The 21,137-nt window shown below is 37.6% G+C and overlaps 1 protein-coding gene and 1 pseudogene across 1 annotated transcript in view; one reads left to right on the top strand and one right to left on the bottom strand.

Moving 5' to 3' along the window:
- LOC144582289 (uncharacterized) overlaps nt 1-21,137 on the bottom strand; it is a 181,121-nt gene that overhangs the window by 86,696 nt on the left and 73,288 nt on the right. The window lies entirely within an intron of this gene.
- LOC100414154 (large ribosomal subunit protein eL19 pseudogene) lies at nt 3,213-3,907 on the top strand (annotated as a pseudogene).

Here is a 21,137-nt window from a genome sequence, read left to right as displayed (position 1 = left end):
GACATGGAGAGCATGAAATTAGGATCCCACCAAGCTAATTTATAGAAGTGCAGAAATCCTAAGTGAAATACTGATAAAATGCAGGCTTTTGTGGAAGGCAGTGTGGTGACTCCTCAAGGACTTAGAAACAGAAGTACCATTTCACCCAGAAATCCCATTACTGGGTACATACTCAAAGGATTATAAATCATTCTATTATGAGGATACATGCACACACATGTTTACTATGGTACTTTTCACAATAGCAAAGACTTGGAACCAACCTAAATGCCCAGCAACGAGAGACCAGATAAAGACAATGTGGCACATGTACATCATGGAATACTATGCAGCCATAAAAAAGGATGAGTTCACGTCCTTTACAGGGACATGGATGAAGCTGGAAACCATCATTCTCAGCAAACTGACACAAGAACAGAAAACCACACACCTCATGTTCTCACTCATAAGTGGGTGCTGAACAGTGAGAACACATGGACACAGGGAGGGGAACATCACACACCAGGGCCTATTGGGGGTTGGGAAGATTGGGGCAGGAAAGCAGGAGTTGTCATGGGGGGGCTCAGGGAGGAATAATATGAGAAAAAATACCTAATGTAGATGATGGGGTGATGGATGCACAAACCACCATGGCCTGTGTATGCCTATGTAACAAGCCTGCATGTTCTGCACATGTACCCCAGAACTTAAAAGTATAATAAAAAAACATGCAAGCCATTGACCAAATAAAGCTTATCAAAACTTACAGTAACAAGAAATCTTGGTTTAAACTATTACTCTAATAAATATCTCACATTATAATTAAGCATTTGATAAAATTCAATGCTCATCCATGTTCAAAATTTAGATGATTTCTATTTAGAGGATAGTTTTAAATGTGATTTTTCAAAAATATCCACTTCTTTTGCAACAACAACCTATTTTATATCCACATGTAAATCATTAAAAATTGCACTTTAAAGCAAACAAAGTAAGACTGTGACGCAGAGTCAATAACTTAGTCGGAAAACACATATAAAGACAATTAAAAAAAGGCCCAATTCCTGCAAATAGCGACAGTTTTGTGACAATATGCTTATATTAAAAATGGAAAATCAAGAGTTTAAGTTACAAAAAATGAGGATCAAGAATGTGATAAGTCACTGAAATTTGGTTTAGACATAGAAGAATCATTAAAAAAGAAATCTATGTATCATTTAAAAACTACCCCATGGATGTCATTTATTTGTATATTTAGTTGTTTTCTTGAGTTCTCATTAGAATTTCCTCCAAAACATCCAAAGCTCATTAAGAAATGCAATGACAATAACTAAGAATTTATTAAAGAAGAAAAACAATATTTCTATGAAATAGTTAAACATTTTGTTAAGGAACAATGATTAAATTCATCTAACCCTGGACTTAAATAGCCAGACAGACTAGCAGGAGTGGCACAGAAGTCCAGCATGTTAAACACAGCAGTGGCAACAGAGTCAGTGAGAAAGAGCGCAATTATTCAATTAAACGTTCTAGGAGAATTTTTCACTACCAGGGAAAACCTTAAACTTGCAAAATGGAACTGTGAAATAGACACTATAGAGGAATCATTTGATATCTGTATATGGAAAATCTTTTGGAACTTAAAATTAAAACACAAACTTTAAAATAGAAAACATTTGTACATCAATTTGTCCACTGGGAAAATGTCTGCAACAGATGTTACAGAGAGTTACTATCCTTAATGTATAAAGAAGTCACACAAATAGACAAACTCTAAGTTGCCAGCATAAATGAAGGAATAGACAGAAAATTCACATAAAGAAATTTAAGTGGTTAATAAATGTGTAACAATTAGATACACAGTGACCAATCACCTATTTGAAAGAAGAGATTGGCCACTAATGATATGTATATACAATCCACAGAGTGATGAGTGGTCTACAGAATTAGCCTGTGAAGTTTGTCCTTTAATATAGCAAAGTAACTGAAATCTGAACTGGTTAGAGGAACACTAATGTTGTTTAAACTGTGGAAGCAACTGTTAATCAGTAAGAGCCCTGTCTTGTTGAATGCCTTTGAGACAGTCACCTACTCCCCTGAAAAAAAGGGAACTGAAGGTAGGAAGCCAAATGATCTGACTTGGCAGGTCCCACCCCCACAAAGACCAGCAAACTGAAACCCACTTCTTTCAAACTTTTGCAGACAGCACAGCAGTTTAATCTCAACCTGGGAGACAGCCAAGCTCTGTGAGGGAAAAGATGTCTGTCAATACCAAGGCAGCCTTCCATTACTGAGAAGGACTAACCTTACCTGTGTTAAAAAAAATATATATATATATATCACAAGGAAGTTTACACAGCAGTTGGGCAGAGCCCACAGCAACTCAGCAATACCTCTGCAAGCAGACTGTGACTAGACTCCCTTTTCTCTGGACAGAACTTTTCTGAAAAAAGGCAGCAGCATGTCAAGGACTTATAAATAATGCCCCATTTTCCCAGAACAGAGCACCTGGGAAGAGGGGTGGTTGTGAGTTCCATGACAGCAGACTTAAACACCTCTGCCCAGCAGCTCTGAAGAGAGCAACAGTGCTCCCAGCATAGCACCTGAGCTTGAATAAGGGACAGACTGCCTACTCAAGCGGCTCCTTGACTTCCACATATCCATAGAAACACCTCATACAGGAGAGCTCTGGCTGACATCTTCTGAAGTGAAGGTACAAGAGGTAGGAACAGGCAGCAATCCTTGCTGTTCTGTAGCCCCTGTGGGTGATTCCCAGGCAAGCAGAGCCTGGAGTGGACCTCTGGCAGTCCTGCAACAGATGGGCCTGACTGTTAGAAGGAAAACTAAAAACCAGAAAAAAATAACTTCAACATCAACAGCAAGGACATCCACTCAGAGACCCATCCAAAAGTCACTAACTTCAAAGACCAAAGATAGATAAATCCATGAAGATGGACAGAAACCAGCACAAAAAGCATAAAATCACCAAAAACCACAATGCCTCTCCTCCCCACAACTCCTCACCATTAAGGGAAGAAAATGGGATGGACAATGAGGTTGAATCAGGCTTCAGAAAGTGGGTAATAACAAACTTCTCTGAGCTAAAAGAACATGTGCTGACCCAATGCAAAGACAATGAGAACCTTGAGGAAAGGTGAGACAAAATGCTAACTAGAATAACCAGCTTAGAAAAAAACAACTTGGAGCTCTTTCCTTTCACTGCTGTGGCTGCAGCCATAAGTATGCTCAGGCTTCAGAAGAGGCTTGCCTCTAGTGTCCTCCGCTGTGACAAGAAAAATGTCTGGTTGGACCCGAATGAGACCAATGAAATCGCCAATGCTAACTCGCGTCAGCAGATCCGGAAGGTGATCAAAGATGGGCTGATCATCCGAAAGCCTGTGGCGGTCCATTCACGGGCTCGCTGCCGGAAAAACACCTTGGCCCGCCGGAAGGGCAGGCACATGGGCATAGGTAAGCATAAGGGTACAGCCAATGCCCAAATGCCAGAGAAGGTCACGTGGATGAGGAGAATGAGGATTCTGCACCAGCTGCTCAGAAGATACCAAAAGTCTAATAAAATTGATCACCACATGTATCACAGCCTGTACCTGAAGGTGAAAAGGAATGTGTTCAAAAACAAGTGGATTATCATGGAACACATCCACAAGCTGAAGGCAGACAAGGCCCGCAAGAAGCTCCTGGCTGATCAGGCTGAGGCCCGCAGATCTAAGACCAAGGAAGCACGCAAGCGCCCTGAAGAGCACCTCCAGGCCAAAAAGGAGGAGATCATCAAAACTTTGTCCAAGAAGAGACCAAGAAATAAAAGCTCCCCCTTTGTCTGTACATACTGGCCTCCGTGATTACATAGATCAGCCATTAAAATAAAACGAGCCTTTATCTGCAAAAAAGAAAAAAAAAAAAAAAAAAAAAAAAACTACTTGATGGGGCGAAAAACACAGCATGAGAACTTCAGAAAGCAAACACAAGTTTCAATAGCCTAATGGATCAAGCAGAAGAAAATATATCAGAGATTGATACCAACTCAATGAAATAAAAGGAGAAGGCAAGATTAGAGAATAAAGAGTGAAAATAAATGAACAAAGCCTCCAACAAATACAGGATTATGTGAAAAGACCTAATCTATATTTGATCACTGTACCTGAATGTGATGAGAAGGAAATGAAGCTGGAAAACACTTTTCAGAATATTATTTAGAAGATCTTCCCCAACCTAGCAAGGCAGGCCAACATTCAAATCCAGGAAATACAGTGAACACCAGAAACATATTCCTCAAGAAGAGCAACCCCAAGGCACATAATCATCAGATTCACCAGGGCTGAAATCAAGACAAAAATGCTAAAAACAGGCAGAAAAAGTTTGGGTTATCCACAAAGGGAAGCCCATCAAACTCTCAACTGATTTCTTAGCAGAAACCCTACAAACAGTAAGAGTGGGAGCCAACAATTAACATCCTTAAAGAAAAGAACTTTCAAACCAGAATTTTGTATCCAGCCGAACTAAGCTTCATAAGTGAAGGGAACAAAAATCCTTTACAGACAAGCAATTGCTGAGAGATTTCAGCACCACCAGGCCTGCCTTACAAGAGCTACTAAAGAAACAACCAGTACCAGCCACTGCAAAAATGTACCAAATGGTAAAGACCATTGACACCATGAAGAAACTGGGTCAACTAATGGGTAAAACAACCAGCTAGTATGAAAATGGCAGAATAAACTCACTCATAACAATATTAATCTTAAATGCAAAAGGGCAAAATGCCCCGGTCAAAATACACAGATTGGCAAATTGGATAAAAAGTCAAGACCTATCAGTGTGCTGTATTCAGGAGACCAATCTCATAAACAAAGACACACACAGACTCAAAGTAAATAAATGAAGAAAAATTTACCAAACAAATGGAGAGCAAAAAAAAATCAGGGGCTACAATCTCTAGTCTCTAATGAAATGGACTTTACATCACAAAGACCAAAATAGACTAAGAAGGACATCACATAATGTTAAAGGGGTCAGTGCAATAAGAAAGGCTAACTATCTTAAATATAAATGCACCCAATACAGGAGCACCCAGATCCATACAGCAAGTACTTAACGACCTACAAAGACACTTCCACCCACACAATAATAGAAGAAGACTTTAGTACTCCACTGTCAATGTTAGATCCCCAAGACAGAATATTAACAAGGATTTCCAGGACATGAACTCAGATCTAGACCAAGTGGACCTAATAGACATCCACAGAAGTCTCCACCCCAAATCCACACAATATACTCCAAAATTGACCACATAATTGGAAGTAAATTACTCCTTAGAAAATGCAAAAGAAGAGAAACCAGTTTGTCAGACCACAGTGCAATCAAATTAGAACTCAGGATTGGAAACTCACTCAAAACCACATAACTACATGGAAACTGAAAAAAAGGCTCCTGAATAACTACTGGAAAAAATAATGAAATGAAGGCAGAAACAAAGATGTTTTCAAAACCAGTAAGAATGAAGATACAACACACCAGAGTATCTGACACACATTTAAAGCAGTGTCTAGAGTGAAATTTATAGCAATAAATGCCCACATGAGCTGCAAGAAAACATCTAAACTCAACACCCTATCGTCAAAATTAAAAAAGCTAGAGGAGCAAAATCAAAAAACTTCAGAAGCTAGCAAAAGACAAGTAATATCTAAGATCAGTGCAGGACTGAAGGAGATAGAGACAAGAAAACACTTCAAAATGCCAATAAATCCAGGGGCTAGTTTTTGAAAATATCAACAAAATAGACCACAAGCTAGTCTAATAAAAAAAAAAAGAGAGAAAAATAGAATAGATAAAAAAATAGATGCAATAAAAAATTTAAAAATTACATGCCCTACAACCCCAGGGCACTTTCCTACAATGGAAACTGGATTGGGGGAGAGAACCAGGGTCCTGAGGGCATTCATTCCAGCCTTGGCTATGTGACTCCACCTTTTTTGAATTGTGGGCTCAGAGGTACCTCCCTGCAAGTTTATACTCCTAGGTTAGCTTTATAATCAGGCCTATATTAATGAAAATCCTGCTAGGGAATATTGATACCCATCACCCAAATCTCACTTACGTAGCTCAGGCACTCGCTGGTATGAACCACCCATCCTGGAAGTCCACATGTCTTTATAGTGGTCACTAATGGCATGCAGACAGTGAGCTTGAGTACCCATGATGCCAGAAAGAGTGATTAAGCTTAGCAGATGGGAGGCCCCAAACAGAAGATCATGCATCTTGGGCACAAGCAAATTATGAGGTGCCATAACAGGGATGCCCCAGGGCTTGCACCCTAAAATGGGGGATGCCCGAGACTTAGCAATTGCAATTAATAACCAGGGATGTGGGTGTTCCTGTATTTGATTTCAGATGGGTGCTACTCTTCCCAGATAAAGTCTCCTTTAAAATGCATCCTGGAGAACTGGAACCAATTTGACACACGATCTTTGAAGAAGAAATGGTTCATTTTTCTCTGCTGAACAGCACGGCCATGATGTCCCCTGCCAAGTAGAGAAACCTGGCCTCCTAAGGAAAGTATCCATTATGACACCATTCTACAATTAGACCTGTTTTGTAAGAGTGAAGGGAAATGGTTTGAGGTCCCCTATGTGCAAGTTTTCTTTTCTCTGAGGAATAACCCTCAGTTATGTAAGGGCCTGTCCCCCATACCCTACTAACCCGTTCTCAGGGCTACCCCCACATTTGGGATTCCCTGTGGCTGTGCCCTCAGCCTCTATTCCCTGGAGGCTGACCAGACCTCCTCAGTTCCAATAATCCAAAAAAAACTGGGGAAGCCAAAATGGCCAAGGCCTCTTAGGCTACTAGGATGCCCAGACTCTGCCCTCTACAGGCAGTAGAAATAGAATTTGATCCAACTAACGTGTACACTCCCTTTTCACTTTCTCACTAAAAGCAAATCAAGTGGATTTAGGAAAAATTTTAGATGACCCAGACTAGTACACAGATACTTTGCAGAGCCTGTGTCAGTCCTATGAATTAGATTGAAAAAATATCATGTTATTGCTTAATCAAACCCTGATCAGCAGTGAGACAGAGGCTGCTTTAGCAGCAGCTCAAGAGTTTAAGGACACCTGGTACTTTAGTAAACTACATGATCACATGACACCAGAGGAGAATGACAGATTTCATACAGGTAGACACGTAATCCCTAGCATGGACCCTCGCTGGGATTTTGACTCAGAATCGAGGGCCTGGAGTCGTGGGCACCTCTTGACCTGCATATTTGAGAGATTAAGGTGAAATAGAAAGAAGTCCAGGAAATATGCAGTGTTATCCACCATAACTCAGGGAAAGAAAACCCAACAGCTTTCCCTGAGGGAATGCAGGAGGCATTGAGAAAGTGTACTCCCCTGTCACCAGACTCCATTGAGGGGCAGTTAATACTAAAGGACAAGTTTATTCTGCAGTCAGCAGCAGACATTTGGAGGAAGCTCCAGAAGCTGGCCCTGGGGCCAGAACAGAGTCTAGAATCCTTATAAACCTAGCAACCTCGGTGCTTTACAATAGAGACCAGAAGGAACAGGCTGAAAGGAGCAGGAGAGATCAGAGAAAAGCCACAGCACTAGTCATGGCCTCAGGCAAGCAGACCCCAGGGGCCCAAATGAGGCAAAGCTTGAGTTAGCCGCCAGTCTGGCAGAGCTTGTTACCACTGTGGCCTAATGGGACACTTTATGAGGAATTGTCCCCAGAGAAATGGACACCTCATCCTTGCCCACTGTGGCAAGGGGAATCACTGGAAAGCCCACTTTCCCAGGGCCTGAGGTGGCTAACCAGATGACCCAGCAGCAGGAATAAGGATGCCCAGGCCAAGTGCCAGCAGAAGTCCTCAACATCACAGAGCCACAGGTAAAGCTGACCACAGGGGCCAGGAAGTTGATCTCCTCCTGGACACTGGTGTGGCCTTCTCTGTTTTACTCTCCTGCCCTGGACAGCTGTCCTCCAAGTCAGTCACTTTCCTAGGACAAGCAGTCTCCTGATACTTCCCCCAGCCCCTAGGCTGTAATTGGGGAGATATGCTCTTCTCTCTGCCTTCCTCATCATGCCAGAAAGTCCCACTCCCTTACTAGGGTGGGACCTATTAGCCAGAGCAGGAGCCATTTTCTATATGAACATCATCAGGGAGGAAAGCCCTCTGTGCTGCCCATCATTTCAAGGTGGGATTAATCCCGAGGTTTGGACAATGGACAGACAATTTGGACAGCCAAATAATGCACGCAAATTTGAGTAAGGCTAAAAGATCCCACCTCGTTTTTTTTCACCAAAGACAGTACCCCTTAAGAAGAGAAGCCAAAAAGTGGCTACAGGATATTGTAAAGGACTTAAAAGCTTAGAGTCCAGTAAAGTCCTGCAATGGCTCTTTCAATACTCCAGTTTTAGGAGGAAAAAAACCTAACGGGCAATGGAGGCTTGCGGAAGATCTCAGGCTTATTAATGCAGCTGTACTTCCTTTACACCCGGCTGTACCTAACCCTTACACCTTGCTCTCTTAAATACCAGGAGAGGCACAATGGGTTACAGTCCCAGACCTAAGGATGCCTTTTCCTGTGTGCCATTACATTCTGACTCCCAGTTTCTGTTTGCCTTTGAAGACCCTTTAGACCAGAGTTCTCAGCTCACCTGGACAGTGTTACCCCAGGGCTTTCGAGATAGCCCCAGATGTTTAGCCAGGCTCTAGCCCAAGACCTTCACAACTTTTTATATACAGGTGCTGTGCCTCTTTAATAGCTGGATGACTTATTTTAACTGCAAGCCCAGAAACCCAGGGTGAGCAGGCCACCCAGGACCTCCTAAACTTCCTTGCCACCTGTGTATATAAGGTTTCCAAACCCAAAGACTGAGAGCACATTTCAGAGACTTAAGATCTGGGATTTTCTCAAAGAAATTTTTTTTCAGGCCATTTTCTCCTGCATGAAAGTTTTGCTACAAAGAACAAAAAAAGCAGAGGTATTTAAAAAATATTGGAAGAAGGAATTATTACTGTAATCGAAGTTCAACTGGAATAATACAATTTGATCAATGCAAGATAGCTACAAAAAATGGTGCCACATTCTCCTATTTGTACATCATCATCATCTAATTCAGGTCCCCTTGATATCTCTGAAATGACACTCAACATCACAGACCTCATATCCCAGATGGCCTAAGCCTTTTTCTCTCATGCAACACTTTAAACAAATGAGATTATGCTCAGGTAGAAGTAGGAACACTTATAGAATAACATTATATACACATTTGCTATTATGAAAAAAAGCTATGTGTTTTGTAGTGAGTAAGCACTACTAATTTTCTTTTGTACTTTAGGTTCTGGGTACATGCGCAGATCATGCAGAGTTGTTGCAGAGGTACTTATGTGGCAAGGTGGTTTCATCTATTTATGCTTTCTATGTGGATATTTATGTTGTCTGCTTCTATAATTTTTTAAAAAACTCTTTTGTTTTCACGTAGAGAGAAAGTAATAATCCCCTATTTTATGTGAATATAGCATTTAAATATAAGTGACATGGAGAGCATGAAATTAGGATCCCACCAAGCTAATTCATAGAAGTGCAGAAATCCTAAGTGAAATACTGATAAAACACAAGCTTTGGTGTAAGACAGTGTGGTGACTCCTCAAGGACTTAGAAACAGAAGTACCATTTCACCCAGCAATCCCATTACTGGGTACATACTCAAAAAATTATAAATGATTCTTTTATAAAAACACATGCACACACATGTTTACTATGGCACTCTTCACAATAGCAAAGACTTGGAGCCAAACTAAATGCCCAGCAATGAGAGACCAGATAAAGACAATGTGGCACATGTACATCATGGAATACTATGCAGCCATAAGAAAGGATGAGTTCACATCTTTTACAGGGACATGGATTAAGCTGGAAACCATTGTTCTCAGCAAACTGACACAAGAACAGAAAACCAAACACCTCATGTTCTCACTCATAAGTGGGTGCTGAACAGTGAGAACACATGTACACAGAGAGGGGAACATCACTCACCAGGGCCTATTGGGGGATGGGGTGATTGGGGCGGGATAGCAGGAGTTGTCATGGGGGGACTCAGGGAGGAATAATATGAGAAAAAATACCTAATGTAGATGATGGGGTGATGGATGCAGCAAACCACCATGGCCTGTGTATGCCTATGTAACAAACCTGCATGTTCTGCACATGTACCCCAGAACTTAAAAGTATGATAAAAAAATAAAAAAACATGCAAGCCATTGACCAAATAAAGCTTATCAAAACTTACAGCAACAAGAAAAGGTTGGTTTAAACTATTACCCTAAAAAATATCTCACATTATAATTAAGCATTTGATAAAATTCAATGCTCATCCATGTTCAAAATTTAGATTATTTCTATTTAGAGGATAGTTTTAAATGTAATTTTTCAAAAATATCCACTTCTTTTGCAACAACAACCTATTTTATATCCACATGTAAATCATTAAAAATTGCACTTTAAAGCAAAAAAGTAAGACTGTGACGCAGAGTAAATAACTTAGTCGGAAAACACATATAAAGGCAATAATAAAACATGGCCCAATTTCTGCAAATAGAGACAGTTTTGTGACAATATGCTTATATTAAAAATGGAAAAACAAGAGTTTAAGTTACACAAAATGAGGATCAAGAATGTGATAAGACACTGAAATTTGGTTTAGACATAGAAGAATCATTAAAAAAGAAATCTATGTATCATTTTAAAACTACCCCATGGATGTCATTTATTTGTATATTTAGTTGTTTTCTTGAGTTCTCATTAGAATTTCCTCCAAAACATCCAAAGCTTATTAAGAAATGCAATGACAATAACTTATTAAAGAAGAAAAACAATATTTCTATAAAATAGTTAAGCATTTCGTTAAGAAACAGCGATTAAATTCATCTAACCCTGGACTTAAATAGCCAGACAGACTAGCAGGAGTGGCACAGAAGTCCAGCATGTTAAACACAGCAGTGGCAACAGAGTCAGTGAGAAAGAGCGCAATTATTCAATTAAATGTTCTAGGAGAATTTTTCACTACCGGGGAAAACCTTAAACTTGCAAAATGGAACTGTGAAAAAGACACTATAAAAGAATCATTTGATATCTGTATATGGAAAATCTTTTGCAACTTGAAATCAAAACACAAACTTTAAAACAGAAAACATTTGTAGATCAATTTGTCCACTGGGAAAATGTTTGCAACAGATGTTACAGACAGAGAGTTACTATCCTTAATGTATAAAGAAGTCACACAAATAGAGAAACTCTAAGTTGCCAGCATAAATGAAGGAATAGACAGACAATTCACATAAAGACATTTAAATGGTTAATAAATATGTAACAATTAGATAAGGTGTCTAGTGTTGCCTATCACACTAGCATGTATTTTAAACAAATACAACCACCTAATGCTGAAGATTTGGTGAAAAATGTAATTCTCAAGTACACTACTGATGGGAAGAGAAATTAGAACAAGGATTCAAGGTGGAAAGCAACTTAGATATAATGCTTCCTGCATATTCAACTTTAGTAATTTCAATTATAAAATTCTATTCAAAACACGTGTGAAAAATGCTGTTTTATAAAAGTCTGATTGAAAATGAGAAACGTTATGTAATTGCTGAGTAAATCATTAAATGATGAGATAGGCATGTGATCAGTGCAACAACTGTAACATGACAGTTCACAGAGTTAATATTATGTAAAATCCTTATGTTGTGAGGTAATGTAAATGGATACACAATTGTGTATAAGCCTGCTGAAGCATTTAAAGATTAAACAAGAAAATACAACAAAGCCTTAATTTTTTGAGCACTATCTCAATATTCTATTTTCTATTGTTTCCCAATTGCATGTTACCTTTTTAATAAAAATAAATGTACTTAAAAAATTGCAGAACTTTTATTAAGTGAGTTTGATTCAATAATGGCTAAAGCATAACAGTCATCAAGAAATAGGCATTTATGACTCACAATCATAGGAGTTTCAAACAATATATGCATATAATTTTCCAGAAGTGTTTAAAGTAGTTGAATCTTTCAGGATTCTTAAAAGTTCCTCCAGAGATTATTTTACAAATGAGAACTCAACCAACCTAGGCAAGGACCTTCTGACTCCTTTAGATGTTACCTTAATCAGACTTCCTTAATGTGCTGTCCATCTCTGCTCACCTATCTCTTCTCTTCAAGCATAATTCTGCTGAAAATTGGGAGCCTTCAGTGATCTCCTTTCTAGCCAGCTAGATGTGTTATTTCAGGTCCTTGGTATCTGCTGTGCCTTTAGCCTGCACGTGGTCAATTACTTTCTTGCAGTCTCTTTCTCCTGGGCCTCCCTATCTCCTTCTTTCCATTACTTATTTTAGCTTCCTCTTTCTCTTCTTTTAGCTTTTTGTTATGTGCCATCCACTCATGTGGGCTCTTGGCTTTCTACTCTTCTTTCTCTGTTCTCAAACTTTCATCTTTTTAATACTTGTATTGTTAATCCCCACCCTGATCTTTTGATTGAACTCCACTTCTAATCACCTAAGGAAAATCCTTGCATGTTTTCACCTCAGCAGAACCTCAAAGTTAGTTTTTCATATTCTCAAAATACCTCCAAGTGCTTACCTTCCCCATTTTCAACCTTGGTAACATTATTTTCCTATATTCAAACTGAACTCATTGGAAACTCCATGGGATTTATCTTGCTTTTATTAGCTGACCCTAACCAGAAACCAAATCATGTTCATTGTTCATAGCTTTAGTCTGTATGTATTTCATTTTATTTAGTGTAGCAGGACAAAGGTTCTCAATATACAAATTGCATTCTGTTAACTCCTCCTTCTAACCCCAAAAGCCTTGCTGATTTGAGTAAAATTTTGAATTTAATATTAAGCTTTAGAAATTGTTCCCCTATAAATTATAACTAAATTTACCTCTTACCAAACTCAACGATATCCCTTTTCACAAGCCTTCCTTCCAGATCCACAAATACTATTCCACTTCCATGCTCTGCCATCTCTCATAACTTCCCCAGTCACTCCAACCAAAACTACTGATAGCCACTTGTAGCTACTCTATTCTCTCCATCTCACCCATTTTGTCACCTAATACGCAACCTCATTGTGTATTCCTGTGATTTTCTGCAGATAAAACCTATTATATTATGCAGTTACACCAAGATTAAAATAATTTTAATGCTAAATTTTAAAAAGTATAGTTGTCTAAAAGTTTTAATAATACTTACTATTGGTCAAACTGACAAAATAACTGATACAAAAACTGCACACTGAAATGCCAATTTTGGAGAGGAAACCTGATCATGATGCAGTGTATGTAGGAGGTACATGATGGTTTCTGGGCCATGCTGCCTGGGTTTGAATCAGGCTTTGCTAGGTATCAGCTAGGTGACCTTGAGCAACTTACTTAATCTCAATTCCCACATCTGTAAAGTAGGAGTAACAGTACTTACCTAATTCAGTTGCTGTAAACATTAAATGTGTTATCACTTGTAGAGAATGTAAAAAGTCCAGTTGCTATTATTTTGGTGGTTGTTTATTGAAATATTAAGCAATCACCCCTTTTACCTAGCAATTTCTTTTCTATAAACCTGTCTTACAGAAACACTTGAACAAATACACACATGACTAACATTTTTAGAGGCAGCTGGATCATCTGAGTTCAGGAGTTCAAGATCAGCCTGGCCAATATCATGAAACCCCATCTCTACCAAAAATACAAAAAATTAGTTGGGCATGGTGGTGCATGCCTGTAATTCAATCTACTCAGGAGGTGGAAAAAGGAAAATTGCTTGAAAATAGTGAGTACATTATCATATATCATATGATCTGATGTGAATTCACAGTCTCTCAGTGTGACTTCACACACAGTTCCCTCACTAAAGAGTGAATAACTCTTTTATATAAAATATGAAGATCTATTTTTAAATAATTCAATATGCACTGATACAGTTGGGCTGTATCCCCTCCCAAATCTCATCCTGAATCATACATAGTTCCCATAATCTCCTCATGTCATGGGAAGAACCTGGTAGGAGGTAATTGAATCATGGGGCAGTTACCGCCATGCTGTTCTAATGACAGTGAGTGAGTTATCACAAGGTCTGATGCTCGACATTTCTCTTTCCTGTCACCATATGAAGAAGGACATGTTTGCTTCCTCTTCTGTCATGATTGTAAATTTCCTGAGGCCTCTTCAGCCATGCTGGACTGTGAGGCAATTAAACCTTTTTTCTTTATAAATTACCCAGTCTCGCATAGGTCTTCATTAGCGGCATGACACTGGACTAATACATGCATATTACACAATCTTCTGGGGAAGAAGGAAGTACTATATATGCAGGATTGAAGGCCTGGAAGAATAAACTTAATGCACGCAGAGATGGTGTTGACCGACTGTATTAGCTTTGCCATCATACACTCTCATTATCTGAATTGCTTCCAAGGAACATCTAGCACTTGTTAATTAAAACGTTTAAACCTATAAAAAAGAAGCAGAAAATCTCAGGAATATATAGATGATAAGTTCAAAAATCCTGTGCTTTCTCTACCTGGAGAATATATACACCACTGATGTGGCTCAGTCATTTTGACCAGGATGTTATCCACCCCGCCAAGTAGCTGTTATGGACAAATGGCCTAATTTGTGAGCACGTGAATGAGTAACTGAACAGCGTTGAGAGGAAAACTGGTAATGTGCGTCGATGGAGCAGTGTCCACAGCGATCCAATCATTGGTACCTGGGTGACGGCAGAAGACAGAACTGACTTCATTCCAGTCATCAATCAAGAATGCTCATCCAGCAAAATACTCAAGAAGCAGCAATAAGAAAATGATTTTTAAAAATTAAAAGAAAGCAGCTTCGTTATGGACAACAGTGCAAATACATCTAAGAGATGACAACAATTAGCAGCGGTAGTTCCCAGGGTCCAGAACATTTCACTGAGAACTCATTTAATACCAGAGACTTCACTGCGAGAAAAGAAAAAGTGCCCCAGAAACATCAGAAGCTAATGTTGAAGGAGTAAAATGTAACTCACCATCCCTTTGGAGCAGCCCCTCTGCAGGAAGCAGGTATACACAAGTCAGCCATTCCACGGAAAAGGCCACAGGGCTTGGTAATGTACTGCTCTGACCTTTTAAACCAAGAATTGGTCTAATCTAACATAATTTAGCAAGGACAGCATAGCAAGATAAGGAACTCTAATGAACAGAATGAATCACATTTGTCAGCAGAAAAATAGAGAATAGATATCGTTTAATTTTTTAGCAAATACAATAAACAGGATGTAATGTAGTAACCCTCAGTTTCCTTTACTTCCTGAGTGTATTATGTTTTCTGTCATTATGCAGTCCTGAATAAGACTTTGCAGTCTGAAATATATAAAAATATGAACTAAAATAAACATGATTTCATCATTTGTTTAACACATAAAACCTGCCAGTTTGCAACCTGTTGAGCAATATAAATAAAAAAGTAAAAAAGAAAAGAAAATGAGTGCATCACATCCTTTACTTCCAGAGAAGTAAATAAAATATACACATAAATAACTGTACTGGAAGGTACTTTTGTGATCTGAAAGACTTGCATTTGAATTCTGGCCATACCATGGGATATCTGTGGGCCTATGTGACAGCCATCAGGCCTCACCGCAACAGCTTGGAGAAGTGGAGTTTTCTCCTAACTCCTCCTGGGAAGGAGACATCTCAGCTGCTTTGGATGTCTCCTTCCCTAGCCAGCTAAACAGCAGGAGCTTTCCCAGCGCTGGCACTGCCACACAGCCAAGGTATTCTGCAGCAGCCCTTATGCAGGCATGATAGAGCTTAGAGCATCTTGCCTTAGTGTCATTCATTTCACAATGTAACCCCAGCTTCACACTTCCCACCTCAGGGGCATTAGTAAAAGAATTAAGATCACCTATGAATAACTAAGGTCACATATGAATAACTAATAACTACTACAGTTACATTTCCAGTTACTTTCTTCTTCATTATGTATCTGGAAACAGGCTGAGGCTTTCTGCCCTGCCTCGGGGCTGGTGGGATCTAGCCCTACATTCCAAGGCTTAAATATTTTGCTAGCAATACGCTGTTTCTGCTTCTCCTTCACAACAGCAAAATTTATGAACATTTGCTCTCAGTATAAACATCATTCATGGACATTTGGCCAGAGATACTTGCAACTGTGGATGACAAGTCTTTGCAAACAGGAAAAATAAACTAGAGCCGACTGTCATACCCTGGGCAGAGCACTGGCTGTCTCTGCCTTCTTTAAGAAGACAAAGGCTTAATAAACTAGGTATCTATGGAACATATCTCAAAATAATAAAAGCTATTTATGATAAACCCACAGCAAATATCACACCAAATGGGAAAAACTGGAAGCATTCCTTTTGAAAACTGGCACTAGAAAAGGGTGCCCTTTCTGTCTCATTATTTCTATTCAATATAGTATTGGAAGTTCCAGCCAGAGATATCAGGCAAGAAAAAGATATAAAGGGTATTGAAAGCTACAGTAATCAAAACAGCATGGTACTGGTACCAAAACAGAGATATAGACCAATGAAACAAAACTGAGACCTCTGACGTAATGCCACTCATCTACAACCATCTGATCCTTGACAAATCTGACAAAAACAAGCAACTGTGGGTAACCCCCAATATAGGTACCGAGGAAGGAGAGCTAAGCAGAATCCTGGAACAATTAAGGCCTGAAGAACATCTCAGTTTATAGTGTTACTACTCAGTTATTTCCCTTTATATTATCCTTTACATATCATATATTAGTTTATAGAATTAGGGCTTGAAGAATATCTCAGTTTATAGTGTTACTACTCAGTTATTTCCCTTTATATTATCCTTTATATATCATGCATTAGTTTATAGAATTAGGGCTTGAAGAATATCTCAGTTTATAGTGTTACTACTCAGTTATTTCCCTTTATATTATCCTTTATATATCATGCATTAGTTTATAGAATTAGGGCTTGAAGAATATCTCAGTTTATAGTGTTACTACTCAGTTATTTCCCTTTATATTATCCTTTATATATCATATATTAGTTTATAGAATTAGGGCTTGAAGAACATCTCAGTTTATAGTGTTACTACTCAGTTATTTCCCTTTATATTATCCTTTATATATCATGCATTAGTTTATAGAATTAGGGCTTGAAGAACATCTCAGTTTATAGTGTTACTACTCAGTTATTTCCCTTTATATTTTCCTTTATATATCATATATTAGTTTATAGAATTAGGGCTTGAAGAATATCTCAGTTTATAGTGTTACTACTCAGTTATTTCCCTTTATATAATCCTTTATATATCATGCATTAGTTTATAGAATTAGGGCTTGAAGAATATCTCAGTTTATAGTGTTACTACTCAGTTATTTCCCTTTATATTATTTTTTACATATCATATATTAGTTTATAGAATTAGGGCTTGAAGAATATCTCAGTTTATAGTGTTACTACTCAGTTATTTCCCTTTATATTATCCTTTATATATCATATATTAGTTTATAGAATTAGGGCTTGAAGAACATCTCAGGTTATAGTGTTACTACTCAGTTATTTCCCTTTATATTATCCTTTATATATCATGCATTAGTTTATAGAATTAGGGCTTGAAGAATATCTCAGTTTATAGTGTTACTACTCAGTTATTTCCCTTTATATTATCCTTTATATATCATATATTAGTTTATAGAATTAGGGCTTGAAGAATATCTCAGTTCATAGTGTTACTACTCAGTTATTTCCCTTTATATTATCCTTTATATATCATATATTAGTTTATAGAATTAGGGCTTGAAGAATATCTCAGTTTATAGTGTTACTACTCAGTTATTTCCCTTTATATTATCCTTTATATATCATATATTAGTTTATAGAATTAGGGCTTGAAGAACATCTCAGTTTATAGTGTTACTACTCAGTTATTTCCCTTTATATTATCCTTTATATATCATGCATTAGTTTATAGAATTAGGGCTTGAAGAACATCTCAGTTTATAGTGTTACTACTCAGTTATTTCCCTTTATATTATCCTTTATATATCATATATTAGTTTATAGAATTAGGGCCTGAAGAATATCTCAGGTTATAGTGTTACTACTCAGTTATTTCCCTTTATATAATCCTTTATATATCATATATTACTTTATAGAATTAGGGCCTGAAGAATATCTCAGTTTATAGTGTTACTACTCAGTTATTTCCCTTTATATTATCCTTTATATATCATATATTAGTTTATAGAATTAGGGCTTGAAGAATATCTCAGTTTATAGTGTTACTACACAGTTATTTCCCTTTATATTATCCTTTACATATCATATATTAGTTTATAGAATTAGGGCTTGAAGAACATCTCAGTTTATAGTGTTACTACTCAGTTATTTCCCTTTATATTATCCTGTATATATCATGCATTAGTTTATAGAATTAGGGCTTGAAGAATATCTCAGTTTATAGTGTTACTACTCAGTTATTCCCCTTTATATTATCCTTTATATATCATGCATTAGTTTATAGAATTAGGGCTTGAAGAACATCTCAGTTTATAGTGTTACTACTCAGTTATTTCCCTTTATATTATCCTTTATATATCATATATTAGTTTATAGAATTAGGGCCTGAAGAATATCTCAGTTTATAGTGTTACTACTCACTTATTTCCCTTTATATAATCCTTTATATATCATATATTAGTTTATAGAATTAGGGCCTGAAGAATATCTCAGTTTATAGTGTTACTACTCAGTTATTTCCCTTTATATTATCCTTTATATATCATGAACTAGTTTATAGAATTAGGGCTTGAAGAACATCTCAGTTTATAGTGTTACTACTCAGTTATTCCCCTTTATATTATCCTTTATATATCATGAACTAGTTTATAGAATTAGGGCTTGAAGAACATCTCAGTTTATAGTGTTACTACTCAGTTATTCCCCTTTACATTATCCTTTATATATCATGAACTAGTTTATAGAATTAGGGCTTGAAGAACATCTCAGTTTATAGTGTTACTACTCAGTTATTCCCCTTTATATTATCCTTTATATATCATGAACTAGTTTATAGAATTAGGGCTTGAAGAACATCTCAGTTTATAGCGTTACTACTCAGTTATTTCCCTTTATATTATCCTTTATATATCATGCATTAGTTTATAGAATTAGGGCTTGAAGAACATCTCAGTTTATAGTGTTACTACTCAGTTATTTCCCTTTATATTATCCTTTATATATCATGCATTAGTTTATAGAATTAGGGCTTGAAGAATATCTCAGTTTATAGTGTTACTACTCAGTTATTCCCCTTTATATTATCCTTTATATATCATGCATTAGTTTATAGAATTAGGGCTTGAAGAACATCTCAGTTTATAGTGTTACTACTCAGTTATTTCCCTTTATATTATCCTTTATATATCATATATTAATTTATAGAATTAGGGCCTGAAGAATATCTCAGTTTATAGTGTTACTACTCAGTTATTTCCCTTTATATAATCCTTTATATATCATATATTAGTTTATAGAATTAGGACCTGAAGAATATCTCAGTTTATAGTGTTACTACTCAGTTGTTTCCCTTTATATTATTCTTTATATATCATATATTAGTTTATAGAATTAGGGCTTGAAGAATATCTCAGTTTATAGTGTTACTACTCAGTTATTTCCCTTTATATTATCCTTTACATATCATATATTAGTTTATAGAATTAGGGCTTGAAGAACATCTCAGTTTATAGTGTTACTACTCAGTTATTTCCCTTTATATTTTCCTTTATATATCATGCATTAGTTTATAGAATTAGGGCTTGAAGAACATCTCAGTTTATAGTGTTACTACTCAGTTATTTCCCTTTATATTATCCTTTACATATCATATATTAGTTTATAGAATTAGGGCTTGAAGAACATCTCAGTTTATAGTGTTACTACTCAGTTATTTCCCTTTATATAATACTCCATATATAATAATATATTTCTTCATAGAATGAGTGCCTAAAGAATATCTTACCACTCAGTTATTTCCCTATATATAACTAATATATAACTATATACTATATATATATAATATATATAGTTATATATCTTAGTTCATAATTGGAGGAATGCCTAGAGTAGACATGGTACAGAACATGAATTAAGGAATAAACAGCTTATAGCCAGAGGAATGTCTGGAGCAGACACAGTGCAGAGCATGATTTAGGAAAAAACAGTTATACCAGGACAAGGATCCATGTCCCAGGTGGCAGCATTTAGTATCATAAAGATATCCACTGTATGGCAGGCTTGGGGCAAGAGCCACTTTTTCTGATAATGGAATTGTAGAACCTTGCTCCAAATCTTGTGGAAGGCTGCCCTCAGACCAGCAATCCCTCGAGTATCCAAAGGCTCAAACCCCTCTGGATAATCGCACCTTGGTGACTGTGAACTTTATCAGCTCTTGTTACTGTGCTTGATAAAAAAGCATCCTCCTATAAAACTCATTGGAAGCTGCTAGCAGGTGGTGGTAGACCCTGACAGCTCTGTCACTGCTGTGGAACTTAGCATCCTCCTATAAATCTTCTTAGAAATAGCATGCCCATAGACAGAGATATTGCACATGGCCCACCTCCATACCTCCGTGACCTAATGGGGGTGGACCCCTTACTGCACATGACCCACTTCCTGGCCTCAATGACCTAATAGAAATGGACACCTTGCTGTACACTGTCCACCTCCTAGCCTAGGTAACATAATGGGGGTGGATCCTTTGTTTTATTTTTCACAAACCTATCACTATTTTTAAAGAAGATTTCACTCACTACCCTGCCCCGTAACCTATACCCCATAAATACAGACGTTTTGGACATTTGGGGCCTCGCCTGTCTCTGCTTATAGGTGGCGTGGCCCTCCTGAGCCCAGCTGTGTTTTCCTTGTACTTCTGTGCCCTGTTTCTTTGTTTCTTGGATCTTGCCCCTCAGCACAGCAAAAGGGACACTCCAGGACCCTGTGGGGCTCTTAGCCCTCCAAGCAATGGGGGAAGGATTCCCTGTTTAGTAAATGGTGTTGGAAAAACTGGCTAGCCATGTGAAGAAAGTTGAAACT

Source organism: Callithrix jacchus, chromosome 4 (genome assembly GCF_049354715.1).
Source record: "Callithrix jacchus isolate 240 chromosome 4, calJac240_pri, whole genome shotgun sequence".
NCBI lineage: Eukaryota > Metazoa > Chordata > Mammalia > Primates > Cebidae > Callithrix > Callithrix jacchus.
The sequence above is the reverse complement of the archived record's forward strand: the minus strand, read 5'-3'. Positions and strand labels throughout refer to the sequence as shown.